Genomic DNA, 14,055 nt, shown 5'->3' on the forward strand with positions numbered 1-14,055 from the left:
TTAAAAAAAACCTCCCAAGTTCTCGATCGAATTTTGATGATTCGAGCCGCTCAATGTAATCAGAACGTGATTTTAAGGGTGCCCGTGAGAAATCAGCAAAAAAAATGACCAGAAAGGGCTTCATCCGAACAGTTTTTTATTGAACTTTATTGAACGGTTCAATAAAAAACTGCTCAAATCAAGCCCCCGATTAGTTTTTTTGCCAGTTTCTCCTTGGCACCCTTAAAATCACGTTCTAAACACATTGAGCGGCTCGGATCATTAAAATTTGATCGGAAACTATGAGATTAAGATTTGGAGGGTTTTTTTAAGTATCCCCGGAACCGCCCCGTCTTGCAAAACCCAAAAGTGTATGGGTGAGCTTTCATTAGATGAATTAAATTACATATGTTATCTATGCACTAGCGTAGTGCTCGTTCAATGCATGGAAAAAAAAATTTATATTGGTGTTTTTTTTGGCCCCGTGTATCAGACAGACACAACGTTAGTTGATACAAGATAGTATAGTTTAATTCTTTCAAGTCCCGTGTTTGATGTACGCTAGTATTATTCCCCAATTCTTTGCATTGAAAGACATGAATGTGTGGTGAAGATTGAGCTTGGAGCACTGCTCAACGGTGTCCCAGAAGCATAGAATAATTTTTCTTTTATATTGACACCTCTCCCTCTCTCTCTCAACAAAGAAAATCAAAAATTTTAAAAATTAGGATTGGGGTTTGGGTTTGGATACTTTTGAAGGCAAAACACATTTGCAATGAAAACTTTTCTTATTGTCCCGCACATTAAACGGGCACAACGCTAGTAATAACTAATTTGCAATTATGAAAAAATATATGATCACAAAGAAAACAAACCAAAACTAAAATGTGTGATTTTTATAAAAATACACAATTTCCCACTCCTCAAAAATCCCACCGCCGGTCCTCTCTCTATTTCTCTCTCCCAATTAAAGGAGGCGGGCTTTATGTTTTGATGCTTTTTACAGTACGTTTCTAATCAGTTGTTTACATATATCTGCATAGCATTTAAGGATTCTAATTTCAAATTGTGTATGGCCCTGTGCTCTCTAGCAGATTTATAAGATGGTTTTCATCGTGACTACTTGTTTTCCATAAATGAACAGTGTCGCATTTTTGTAGTTGAGAGCTAAACTTTTGTTGATTCGGAGCAACCATTGGTGGCTGAATATGACTTGAAAATGCACCGGTAAAATATTAGTATAAGAAAAAATAAGAAATCTAGAAAATTAGGAATGGGAATACACAAACACATTTGTATAGTGTGTGTATATGCATATATATTTTGATTGATTGATTGATTGATATCAACTCTTGGACTACTTGTTGCGCAGGAAAAAAAAAAAAAACACTCTATCTTCTGAGAGGAAGAATCCGTCCCCATGATCAACTTATAGATATAAACAAGTAGAAAAGTGAGGAAGCGCAGCTTCCACGCCACTCTTTCTGAAGCCTCCGCGCTCCATCCCATCTTAGTAAATGTTGGAATTAATTTATAATTGATAATAATGTTAGATACATCATCAACATAGATTCATGTGCTTGGTATGTGAAGAGTCTATGTGCGTTCGATATATATATTCAAAGTACATGTATTTTGTATCTTTGTGTGTGCGGAGTTTAAGGGTCGAGTCAATTGTTAGTTCAAGAGTTAATTAGTACTTCATGTACTTAGCCTAAAGGTCATTCATGAATGTATTTATTATCTAGGTTTGTGTACTTGACTAGGTACGTGATAAGAGTGTCATATATATGTTAGAAGTGTTCGAGTTAGTTAGTAATATATAATATCTTGGCTAACTTCAAAAAATATATTAAGAGTATATTGTTGAGTGTTTAGGCACGTGTGCTCTTTGGGGGCTCTGTACAACCCGAAGGTTGTACATCTCCATTTATGTTCTTTGTTGTCTCCTACACACACTTATATTCCAACGTATTCCGTTGTGCTTCCCCAAACATAGCAAATTATCATTTGCTCTCGTTTTTTGTTTTTCTACTTGGTACCAGAGATCTTTGTTTTCTACTGTAAACACACCTTGACTAATCCCTTTCAACATGTGGATTTGATCAAACTGAAAAAGCAATGAACACAAACGTAGATACCTAATATAAGGCAGGTGAACAATTGTACCCCATCGGAACTCTAGTTCTATATATGTCCTGATATACTAACCTTCCTAGGTTTAGAAGCCAGGAAACACACAGGCCAATTCCTCCTTGGACAAGAGTTGTTATCTAAACCCAAACCCATTAAACCTATCGGAAGACGAGTTTGGCCCTTCACTTGATAAATTTCTTTTGGATCCATCAACAATCCGCCCCTGCACCTTCCGTTTTGACTCACCAGCAATCAAATGTTGAGTTGCCCGAGACTCTCTAGACTCGCCTCCCTCGTTTTCTGCTTGGAATAACCTACGACACAAACAATTAATTCATTTTAATAGACAGGCTGTCATTTTATCATCAGAGGGCAATGGACGCAATCAGAAAGTGATGGTCCCGAACCCCCCCCCCCCCCAAAAAAAAAAAAAAAGCTAGAATATTGCACTGTTTAGGCATAAACATTGTGACCAAGTCAAAAATGGCGAACATGCATTTATAGAAGAAACACGGAAAACAAGATCCATAGCTGACAAAAAAAATGGTTAAGGCATTGGAACGAACAAGAGAAAATCCAGCAATTACACATCTGAAACTTACAAGATACAGTAACATATGAAACATATAAGCATGTTGCTGACACTATGTGTGTTCTAATTCTAATATGCCATATGATGGAACAAACTTGTTTCTCTGTCTTAAATCGAAAGGCGCAGGTGGCTCCCCAGATTGTTCCTTCCTGCTGCATAATTCACAGCGCTGGCAGACCACAAGTACGAAAGTTGGCTAAAGAACTGAGCAATATTTACACAAATGATATTCCAACACTTGATTGTTCTACTTACAGTCTTACACTGAAGGTTGTAAATAAAAATCGCGTCCTTTCCACAAGAGCAGCGCATTACTTCATATATATATATATACTGGGACAAATACTGGAGCAACACATACGTCCACTAATTACATGGGAGTATGTATAAACAAATGTGCAGACCAAAAAAGCATAACATGAAGTAGCAAACGCTATCCCTATATGTAAAGGAAACAATCAGCAATGGACTAGAAAACTAGCCCTAGGTACGACAAGTATTACACAGCTAAATACTTTCAAAACTACAACTTATATGGCAATTTTAGCTATTCTTTTCTTACTCTAGATATTTATGACTTTAACCACCCTGTAACTTCGAGTTTTGAGATCACAACCAAACCCTACAATGCAATAATTCACCTCAGTGGATAGTCAAAGTTTGACACGGGGAGAATACTTGCAACAGTTTTTTTTGGTCAGCAATACTTGCAACAGTTGGTAGCTGTTCTATAAGCAATTGATTACAAAGACCATTAGAGGATCTCCATTGTAAGCAAAATATGCAGTCACATGGACCCAAACCTAGATCTGGTTTCCTATTGAACCCGAAATTCAGATTCACAATTGCAACTCATAAAGAATTCGGGAATACGTGAAAAGCCATCATGCCCAATGAACAGAACATAACTGTTACAGTTACAACTGCCAAAAATATAACAATGCCAAAATATGAGACTTGGTCTCATTTGTTAACATCTCCAATGGTCAATAGACTCAACACCTCCTGCCAACATATAAGGTTTGGCATTGCCAAATCTTCTACATCATTCAAGAACAAGTATGGTTTGATAATTGGTGTACACTGTACAGAAAAACAGAGCAATGAAGATTTCAGAATTGTGGCAAATCCAATGGTCAGTTTTAGTTGGGCCAAAATATGACTGTTGAACCATCAGAGAACCTTGTTTAATTGACTCCTATATTGAACCATCGGAGAACCTTGTAGACTTCAGTGGAACTATGAGTTATAGAAGCGCAAATTCTCAAGCAGGTAGAGCTGGTATCGGAGGGGTTTTTTGGGATTCTTATGGGCGTTGGATACTTGGATACAATCAGCACGTGGGCGACACAACCAGCCTTGTCGCCGAACTCAAAGCAATTCGTATGGGTCTCCAAATTGCTTGGAATCAGGGTTTTCATGGATTAGATTTTTAAGCAGGCTCACACACAAAAAAGTTGTGTTAATCCAAATGTCCAAGAAACCAAACCTCATGTGGCTTCACAAAACAGTTGGGCTCAATCCATTACAACGTTAATGACCCAATGCATACAGGTATTAAAATGCAAGCACATCTGCAATCACAACCAAATCAAAATTAAAAGATAAATTACTCATTGCCTGGAGGACAACAAGACTAATTTACTCAAAAAACCAAGTTCCTGTCAAAGGCGCAAATTCCCATTTCTCTACCTGCAAAAGCATTCTATCTAACAACAAAAGCACAATTTACAAAGGAAATCTCGGCTAACCCCACACAACAAATTCAGTTTACGCATAAGCTTCATTTAACAAGAGCAGTACTAGAGTAAATGTACCAAAGTTGTCCAGACTGATTAAATCTAGGATGAAGATAAAGAAAAACCAGGTTCTTTTGTTCCACACAAGCCAAGCTTGTTTCAAACACACGAAAGAGAGGCACACAGTGTGAATCCAAACCACATCCACCATCATAATCTGTTACCATGTTTCATGAAACCATTAAGTCGCCCTCAAGGAGACTGATCACAGTAACCACAGGCAAAGTTGAGATGACTAAGTATAGACGAGACCCCTATTACTCTTTCCAGAAGCGACTTAGCTGTTTTTCGAGAAGACAGCATTGCAATTCAAGCACGACGAATGGAAAGGCTGCCGTCAACATCTTGTCTATGTCCTCCTTCTCGAATAACCATCCCTTTATATTCAACAAAATCAAATTAACATTAAGGGTATGTTTGGTTCGATGGAATCAACGTGGGAATGGAACGGTCATTCCATGGAATGCTTATTCCCATGTTTGATTCACCATGAAATGATGGAATGATCATTCTAAATGGAATCACTTTTCACCTTAGTTAAGGAATTGTCATTCCACTAAAAAAAACTAAGGAATTGTCATTCCATTTCTTTGTCAGACCAAAATTATTAGTGCCACTCCAAGATTCACTATTGCCAATCCAAAAACTACTATTGCCAATCCAAAAACTACTATTGCCACTCCAAAAATTACAATTTCCACCCCAAAAACTACTATTGTCACACTATTCTATTGCGGATGAGAATGACTATTCCTAAGCACAACCAAACTTGGGAATGGAAAGGATATTCCAATCTCATTTCCTCCAATTCCATTCCAACCTCAATTCCATTCCATCAAACCAAACATGCCCTAAGTTTATCTATATCAACTAAAGAGACAAGTCACATTGTAATGCTCATGTCAAAATAATTTTCTGGATACTATTTTTATACAAACTAGTACTACACGCGCATGACCAAAAAAAAAGGGATTCCGTGGTACAATCAGTCTTCTAAAACAAGGAATTAATCATTGGCGGGGGCCTATCCGATTAGGTCCGACTAACGATTAATCACCAATTACAAATTAATAAGCACCAATTAATCACTTGAAGGTGGCTGACCACCTGACAACTTTTAGAACATTGGGTACAGTTCACGTGGAGGTAATTGGGGTGATCTTTGGTGCATTTGTGTAAGAATACGAAAACACAGTAAATGACAAAAGAGTGAGCTAAGGAATTGGATGTGCATGCATGCATGGAATTAAGAGGGGAGTGAGGGCTAAGTGTGAGGTAGTGTGCATTTTGAGTGAGTATTCTCCACGTGGTGGTGATATATATTTTGATGTGTGAAAGAGTTAAAAAGGGAGCGGCGGAAGAAAAAGAAAAGTGGGTCTCCATATTCTTTTGCCATTGAGCATGGTTCATGAGGGTGAGTAGGTAAGAGGGGGGTTGGGATATTGGCCCCACTTTTTGATCTATATATGTATATAGTATTGATTTGCAGTGGGGGTTTTTAGTAGGTGTTCAATTGACTAGGGTCTTATTTTGTTAAATATTACTAGTTGACTCAAGTACTTTTTAATTTGTCATGTTGGGGTGTGTGGTTACACACATACGCATAACCCACAAAATACATTCTTAGTTACGAACTTCAAGTGTGTGTGCACCCCCACCAATGTGATTAAGAAAATAACCATTGGAAGAAGTAAATGGAAAAAAAATGGACTGATTGGGCAAACTAGAATTAAGTTCATAAATGAAAAAAAAAAAAAGGACTAAATATTCGAAACATTTTTTAGCCATGGAAGGAAATATAACTTAAATTGCCCGAACTCTTCGAGAGATGCACCACCGCATTGCCCATAAACCTTAGAAGATGCATGCCCCTATTATCATAGGTGTGAACAAATGTGAGCTCTTCGTATACGGCACCCAACGGAGTGTTAGTGGCAATTCTATCACTCCAATGGGGTTGTCCCCCAAACCATGGAAGGCTCAAGCAACCCACTACTCTGAAGAAGTCGTCTTTTTCGGATGAAGATAAAAAAAATCTATATCATCACGAGCACGTTTTAGAAGGTCATTCCTCTCATTTGGTTCCCAAAGACTTGCATGATCACAAAAAAGATCTTGACGACCACTATCATGTAAAATAACCCTAGTTAGTATAAGATGAACATCAACTTCAACAAAGGCAAGTAACTAATTATGACTTTCAGTACAATGCTATTAATTCCCTAGCAACTATAGCATAAAAAATAAACTATTACCAACTACACCTTTTACTAATCAATTCAAGAATCCAACACTTAAAAAGAAGTATTACCAATTATCATCAAATAAGATTTAATATCTCTTTCCCAATTATAGTTAAAAGAGAACAAAACATCTTTGTCCTCAATGGTAATGCCTACATATTTATAATTAAAAAAAGAATACTATTGCGTTGTTGGATGTTTTCTCAATTTAAAAATCTACATCGCGAAATCTATAGACACCACCATTGGATAACTTATCTCCATCCCAAATCATCCTTGAGGCGGCTTACCTCTGCACGTATATTAAACTAATCGTATATTCTATTGATCCGTTCCAAAACGGATTTGTAGTGTTGATTCTCTGTGTTGCAGTTCAAATTTTGGAGCTCAATACCAATGAACTTTGGATCATCGTCAACCATGACGATATCATCTATGATAAACCCATTCAGAGAATTGCCTGCCTCGTGAAGACTCCTTACATATTTGAGAATTGACATGTTCATGCATAACAAAGAAAATATAAATCAAGCATTGTACAGTAAAAGGAAATCGTCTCATTTAACATAAGTAAAATGCTAACCAAATTAGATTTCGTACGTGGGGATGAACATAAAGGCATTGACCAATATATGGAACCGCTCTTGAATTAAAATCTTTGTTTGCCTTAGACCATCGATTTACTCTTCCAAAGGCATTGAATAGTTCTCGTACATGACAAAATTGCGTCCACCGTCTCCACCAAACAATATCAAGAGGTTGGGATGAGTAAATTGCGTCCACCGTCTCCACCAAACAATATCAAGAGGTTGGGATGAGTGTTCGATAAGGAGGCTTCCATAACAGCATTGAACTATGGAGTATGATCATGCACAGACTTTCAATGCCGTTATGAAAGCCTCCTTATCGAACACGCATCCCAACCTCTTGAGATCGTTTGGTGGAGATGAGTGACGCAATTTCATCATGTACGAGCACTATTCAATGCATTTGGAGGAGTATATCGATGGTCTAAGGCAAACAAGAGATTTTAATTCAAGAACGGTTCCATATAGTGGTCAATGCCTTTATGTTCATCCCCACGTATGAAATCTAATTAGGTTAACGTTTTACTTATGATAAATGAGATGATTTTCTTTTACTATACAATGCTTGATTTATATTTTCTTTTGTTATGCATGATCAGTTCAATTTTCAAGTACGTAAAGAGTCTTCATGAGACACGCAGTTCTCTGAATGAGTTTCTCATAGATGATATCGTCATGGTTAACAATGATCCAAAGTTCATTGGTATTGAGCTCCAGAATTTGAACCGCAACACGTAGAATCAAGACTACAGATCCGTGTTCTGGGATTGATCGATAGAATATATGATCAGTTTAACATACCTGTAGAACTAAGCCACCTCAAGGATAATTTGGGAGATGAAGGTAAGTTCTCTATTCCTGAACTTACTAGAATCTAACTCCTATTTGTTGGATATGCCCACAATGGTGGTGCCTATAGATTTTTTATTGTAGATTCTCAAATTGAGAAAACTTCTAACAACGCAATAATATTCTTTAATTATAAACATGTCAACATTACCATTGAGGACAAAGATATTTTGTTCTCTTTAAATATAACTGAGAAAGAGATATTAATCCTCTTTGAAGATAATTGGTAATACTTCTTTTTAAGTGTTGGATTCCTGAATTAATTGGTGAAAGGTGTAGTTGATAATATTTAATTTTTTATTCTATAGTTGTTGGGGAATTAATATCCAATTGTTAGATTGTGCTAAAAGTCACAATTACTTAGTTAGTTGCTTTCGCTGAAATTGATGTTTATCTTATACTAACTGGGGTTATTTTACGTGACAGTCGACGTCAAGATCATATCCGTGATCATGCAAGTCTTCGGGAACCAAATGAGAGGAATGATCTTCTAAAAAGTGCTCGTGATGATATAGATTTTTTATCTTCAACCAAAAAAGACGACTTCTTCAGAGCAATGGATTGCTTAAGCCTTCCATGGTTTGGGGGACAGTCCCATTGGAGTGATAGAATTGCCACGAATACTCCGTTGCGTGCTGTATACGAAGACCCCACATTTGTTCACACCTATGGTAATCAGCGCATGCATCTTCTAAGGTTTATGGGCAATGCAGTGGTGCATCTCTCGAAGAGTTCAGGCAATGTGAGTTATCTTTCTTTCCATGGCTAAAAAATGTTACGAATATTTAGTCCTTTTTTCCGTTTATGATCTGAATTCTAGTTTGCCCTAATCAGTCCATTTTTTCTATATACTTCTTCTAATGGTTATTTTCTTAATCCATCAGGGGCGCACACACTTGAAGTTCGTGAATTAGAATGTATTTTGTGGATTATGCGTATGTGTGTCACACACCCCCCAACGTGACAAATTAAGAAGTACTTGACACAACTAAGTAATATTTAACAAAATAAGACCTAGTCAATTGAACACCTACTCAAAACCCACTGCAAATCAGTACTATATACATATATAGACCCTAAAATGGATATACATAAATTTGAGAAGTGTACTAAAAGTCGGCCGATTAGTGCTGACTAGTCCTAGCCTAGGTGCTAGTCAGCTGACTAGTCCTAGCCTAGGTGCTAGTCAGCCGACTAGTCGGCTCCTAGACGACTAGTCCTAGCCTAAGTGCTAGTCAGCCGACTAGTCGGCTCCTAGACGCTAGGCACTCCTTTTCCGCCCGACTAGCTCCTAGCGATTTCTAGAACATTGAGAAAATTTGAGCAAGACCCATCATCCAATTATCCATAATCACAACACACCCATCAAGCGATCGTATTTACGTTTAGCCCACACAGAAAATGCAGCAGATTTCAATTCATAAGGAAGACATCAATATTCTGTTGGGAATGGGGTAATACACCGTGCAAATTTCTAGAAGCGTATGATAATTAAATTGGATGTATAGTATTACTTCATAGACATCAACACCAACAGATTCAAAGTCCCAAGGAAGAAGACAATTAGAAGCCGAACCTGAAGGAGAAGTGTGAAGTTATTTTGCACGGTCATTGCCGCTACCGAATAGAGCATGAGGTAAACCTTCTTCCTTTTCTATTGCCATATCTTCCTCTTCAACTCCCAAAAGTACACTTGCTCTATTTCAGCCTATAAAATTACATGCCAACAAAATATGAATGATAATATCTTCCCCAATAGATTTGTAAGGAAGAAGTGAACAATATAATTACTTGGTATCCAACAGATTGATTCTAGGTTTTATCATGTCAAACGATGAGCACAACGGAGAACTTTTGGTTTAAGGTTTTTTCAGGCTAACAGTCCTCGCACAAACAAAAGCCAATATATATTTAAGGCAGCTAACCCAAAAACTCTAGTTTGTGGCGAATTACATCTAGGAGGAGCCCATATCATCCTAGCAATCAAACTGTTTCCATCACTTGTTCAAATGTTCTCGATTCTGAGCATCATTAATTTATTCTGTTTGACAGCCCACTTTCTCCACACCTAGTTAGCGTATACTTCACATCTGAAAATTCCCATAAATCGAAGATGGTGCACCAAAAAATACCACTTTAACCTCAAAATTCAAAAGGGGGGCATTTCAACATTTTCTCTTATCATTTTCTTAACTGCAATTATTACAATTCGTTTATCATCACATTACACTGGATTAGATATGCCTCATGGGGAGCTCTTCTTTTTCCTTACCAACATTTGGGGGGGGGGGGGGTGGGTAAGGGATTTTGTTTCATTTGTTTTGCAAAAAACTGAAGCAATCTACTATTCTTACCTCGAAAGTAACAAACTCAATTCTTTCTTTTTACACAAAAATCAAATCTTTGAAAAGTCTAAAAATTACAACAGAACACACAGTGAACCCTAGATGACCAGCAACAAAAAATCAAACAAATAGAATGATCTTCCTCAGCTAACAAGATCATGAAAAACGACCATAGATACATATATAATCAATAAATACTCTACTCTGGTATGTATATGCAATGAAGTACCTAAAAGTTAGCAACAATCATCTCTTCTAAGGAACAGAAAAGCTCCAATCGACGGCAACATACCGATCCCAATACGCAACTCAACAAGGTAACTCTGTCCATGATCGTTGTTCCTAGCCTCAGCTCCGTCCATGATCGTCATTCCTAGCCGCAACATCAATTGATCAAGTCAGAGCACAACCTTTTACCTTCTTCAAAATGGCTCCCTAAATTCATTAAAATCACTTTTAACTTAACTATGCCAACTCAAGACATAATAAACAACAAAACCAAATATAATAAGTTTAGGATTGGTAAATTCATCAAGTCGTATAGCACTCCCAGTTTATAAAGTAGACAAAAATAAATTACCATCATCAATGTCATTTGACTCATTGTTTTGTGAACCCTTGCTTTATTTAAAGAGAGAGGGAAATCTCCGATCAAATGCAACATAAGTTTTTTCTCAAAGAGAGTCTTGTAAGTACTAAGTAGGAATCATTCACACAATACAAAACAAGGAATTCAGATAACCTAGTGGACCCTAATTACTTTGCATTTGTCTTGATACGTATCCTGGAATGCATATATGCAAACTACTGGTCAAACTAAGAAGTTGGAATTTGAACCAAAGTTCTGAAAGCAATCAAGTTTAAGAACCTGATCCTCTAATTTTTTAGGAATTTGCATAAGGAAAAAGGAAAACAAAGGGGAAAAGGGCAAAAAGAGCTTCCAAAACAATTTTATTTCCTTCCAAAACAATTTTATTTCCTTTCCCGTGAACAGATCCAATATCCAAACGCACAGCCTTAAAGACATCCAATGAAAACCTGATTGATTGCGAAATAAATGAAGCAAAAACCCCTTCCACTCCAGGCATCGTAATTAGGTTTCTCAAATAAAACCCATTAAAAACCCTAAATGCTACAAGTTCAACTAAGAATTTCATAAAGCGAAACCCAAAATTCCTAATCACAGTGGACATGAATCATGGGATAATAATAGTTCATGAAACAGAATCTTGAATACCCATTTGAAGATTAAAATCGAAAAACAGAAAAACAGGGGAAAGCAGATATTTGTGCTGTAAGAATCGTTATCATGTACTAAAGCGTTTCAATCTTGAAGGAATTGATATTTGTCTACTCCAGTAATAAAATCCATGAAAAAAATAAAAACAGGGGCATGAACACCAAGATTCAAGATTATAAATGAAACAAACCCTTTCCAACTCTGCGATGAATGCCCTGTTTGATGGTTTTCTTTCTTCTCAACAAGCATTATGGCAAGAAAAGAAAAGAAAATACGTAACTCTAAAATGAAATATTCGAGAATGTGTTCAAGAATCACTTATTTATCAAACCCACTGGCTAACGAAAGAACCAAACAGGGGTTTGCATCTATGACACTATGACAGTATGTGTCGCGATGTATCTTTATATGATACGTATAGAGAGAGAGAGCATTGTTACTTGGATTGAGGATGCTGCTGTCATCTTCTTCCAATCTCAGATCCACCGCCATCTTCTTCCATGCTTTGGAGACACGGGTGAGATGCGGAGAGTAGAGGTGGGTTTGAGGTTGAGGGCGGTGGGGTGGAAGGGGAGAACGGGGGAGTGGAGATGTGGGTCGATAAGAGGAGTAAGAGGTAAAAACCCATTTTGGATAGACAATCTCCAACGATCAAACCCAAATTTTACCCAAATATATATACATTTTATTCTTAATGGCATAATGGTAAATAAGATAAAACAATCAACTCTAAAACTCGTTCATCATCATCGGAGGCCAGAAGATAACGACGACTCTGAGGGACCCTAGACGGCTTAGAGGTCACAACGCCATTGCCACTTTCTGCATCACCTCTCAGACCGCCGGCCCTCGGCCTGCCGCCACTGCCGACGAGGTTCTCTCTCCCTCCCTCCTCCTCCCTCTTTCTCTTTCTCTCTCTCTAACTAGCCGTTGGAGAAATGAGTCAAGGCAAAAGTTGTTTCAAATTTGGACAAAAAAATAGGTAAAACCCAAAATGGGGAAGGGTTTGGGTCAAAGATTGGAGAGTGATTTTTGTGATTTTTGCCCCATTTTTAAATTTGAGTCTTAAAATGGGTCAAGGCTGGAGATGCTCTAACCGCCCTCACCCATCTTTTTCCCAAATTTAATTTAAATTTTGAATAAAAACCCATTTTGGGTAGGCATATATCCAATAATCAAACCCAAATTTTACCTGGATATATATATTTTTAATTTTTATTGGCAGAATGGTAAATAGAGCCAATCAAAACAGATCACGTCTTCGCCTTTTTCTTCGTCTCCTCACAATCTAAACCACCACTTTCTCTTTCTACATCTTCTTCTTTGTTTGCACCTTCGGCAACGATCGGCGTCCAGCTTCAAGCAACACAAAGCTTCGACGGCACAAATCTCCGACAAACACAACTCCGGCAACTCAAAGATTAGACGACAAATCTAGCGAAGATAGCTTCAACGGTCGGCAACTCAACAACTCTAGCAAAGGTTGACCGGCTCCGACGAAAGACAGAAGCTCCAGCTAGGGCTCTCTCTAACTAGCCATTGCAAAAAATGAGTCAAGGCAAAAGTTGTCCTAAATTTGGGAGGGAAATGGGTAAAACCTATAATGGGAAAGGGTTTGAGTAAAGGATTGGAGAGGGATTTTTGTGATTTTTACCCAATTTTTGAATTTGAGTCTTAAAATGGGTTAAGGCTGATCTCCACCCTTTACTCAAATTTGAGTAAAAATCACTCAAAAAACCACTTCACTCCTTACTCAAACTCGTACCAAATTCTAATTTTACTCAAATTTTTTGCCAAATTTGGTTTGAACCAAATTCTTACTCAAATTTTGAAGACTATTTTCTCCCCTTCAAATTTACGACTATGTCATTAATAAAACATTTACTCAAATTTATACATAGATTTGTATTTACCCATTGGATTGCTTCATATCAAATGAAGCTTTTACTTAGATTTAAATAAAAATTTGAGTAAGGAGCGGAGATGCTCCAAAGGGAGAAAAAAAGAAGGAAATTTACAACATTATATATTAGTATGATACTATCCAACCCTTCATATCTCTCTTATCAACAAACTAACCAACCAATTAACTTATATACTCCTCTCATAAAATAATTTCCCCTCCACTTATATCCACTTCTTTATCCCTCTCTTATTATATACCTAGCTCTTTTTTTCGTCAATTTTTAAAATTTAGACTCCATTTGGAACTTGTGGAAGGCTGTAGACTCTATAAGAAACCTGTGGAAAGATGTAGGCCCCATTCAAAACTTGTGGAGAGGAAG

General features: G+C 37.3%; 1 long non-coding RNA gene across 4 annotated transcripts; it reads right to left on the minus strand.

Moving 5' to 3' along the window:
• Positions 1-2,044: 2,044 nt before the first annotated feature.
• On the minus strand, positions 2,045-12,377 carry LOC131315898 (uncharacterized). Of its 4 annotated transcripts, XR_009196935.1 has the most exons (5): positions 12,211-12,377; positions 10,760-10,965; positions 9,762-9,893; positions 2,191-2,429; positions 2,045-2,089 (listed from the first exon to the last, which is right to left on the minus strand). It is a non-coding gene; the product is annotated as an uncharacterized LOC131315898 (long non-coding RNA). The 4 variants fall into 4 exon arrangements; XR_009196932.1 differs by lacking the exon at positions 2,045-2,089 and having other exon boundaries at positions 2,122-2,429; positions 10,760-10,903; XR_009196933.1 differs by lacking the exon at positions 2,045-2,089 and having other exon boundaries at positions 2,122-2,429.
• Between the last annotated feature and the right edge of the window lie 1,678 nt (positions 12,378-14,055).

The sequence above is a fragment of the Rhododendron vialii genome, chromosome 2a (assembly GCF_030253575.1).
Source record: "Rhododendron vialii isolate Sample 1 chromosome 2a, ASM3025357v1".
Classification (NCBI taxonomy): Eukaryota; Viridiplantae; Streptophyta; class Magnoliopsida; order Ericales; family Ericaceae; genus Rhododendron; species Rhododendron vialii.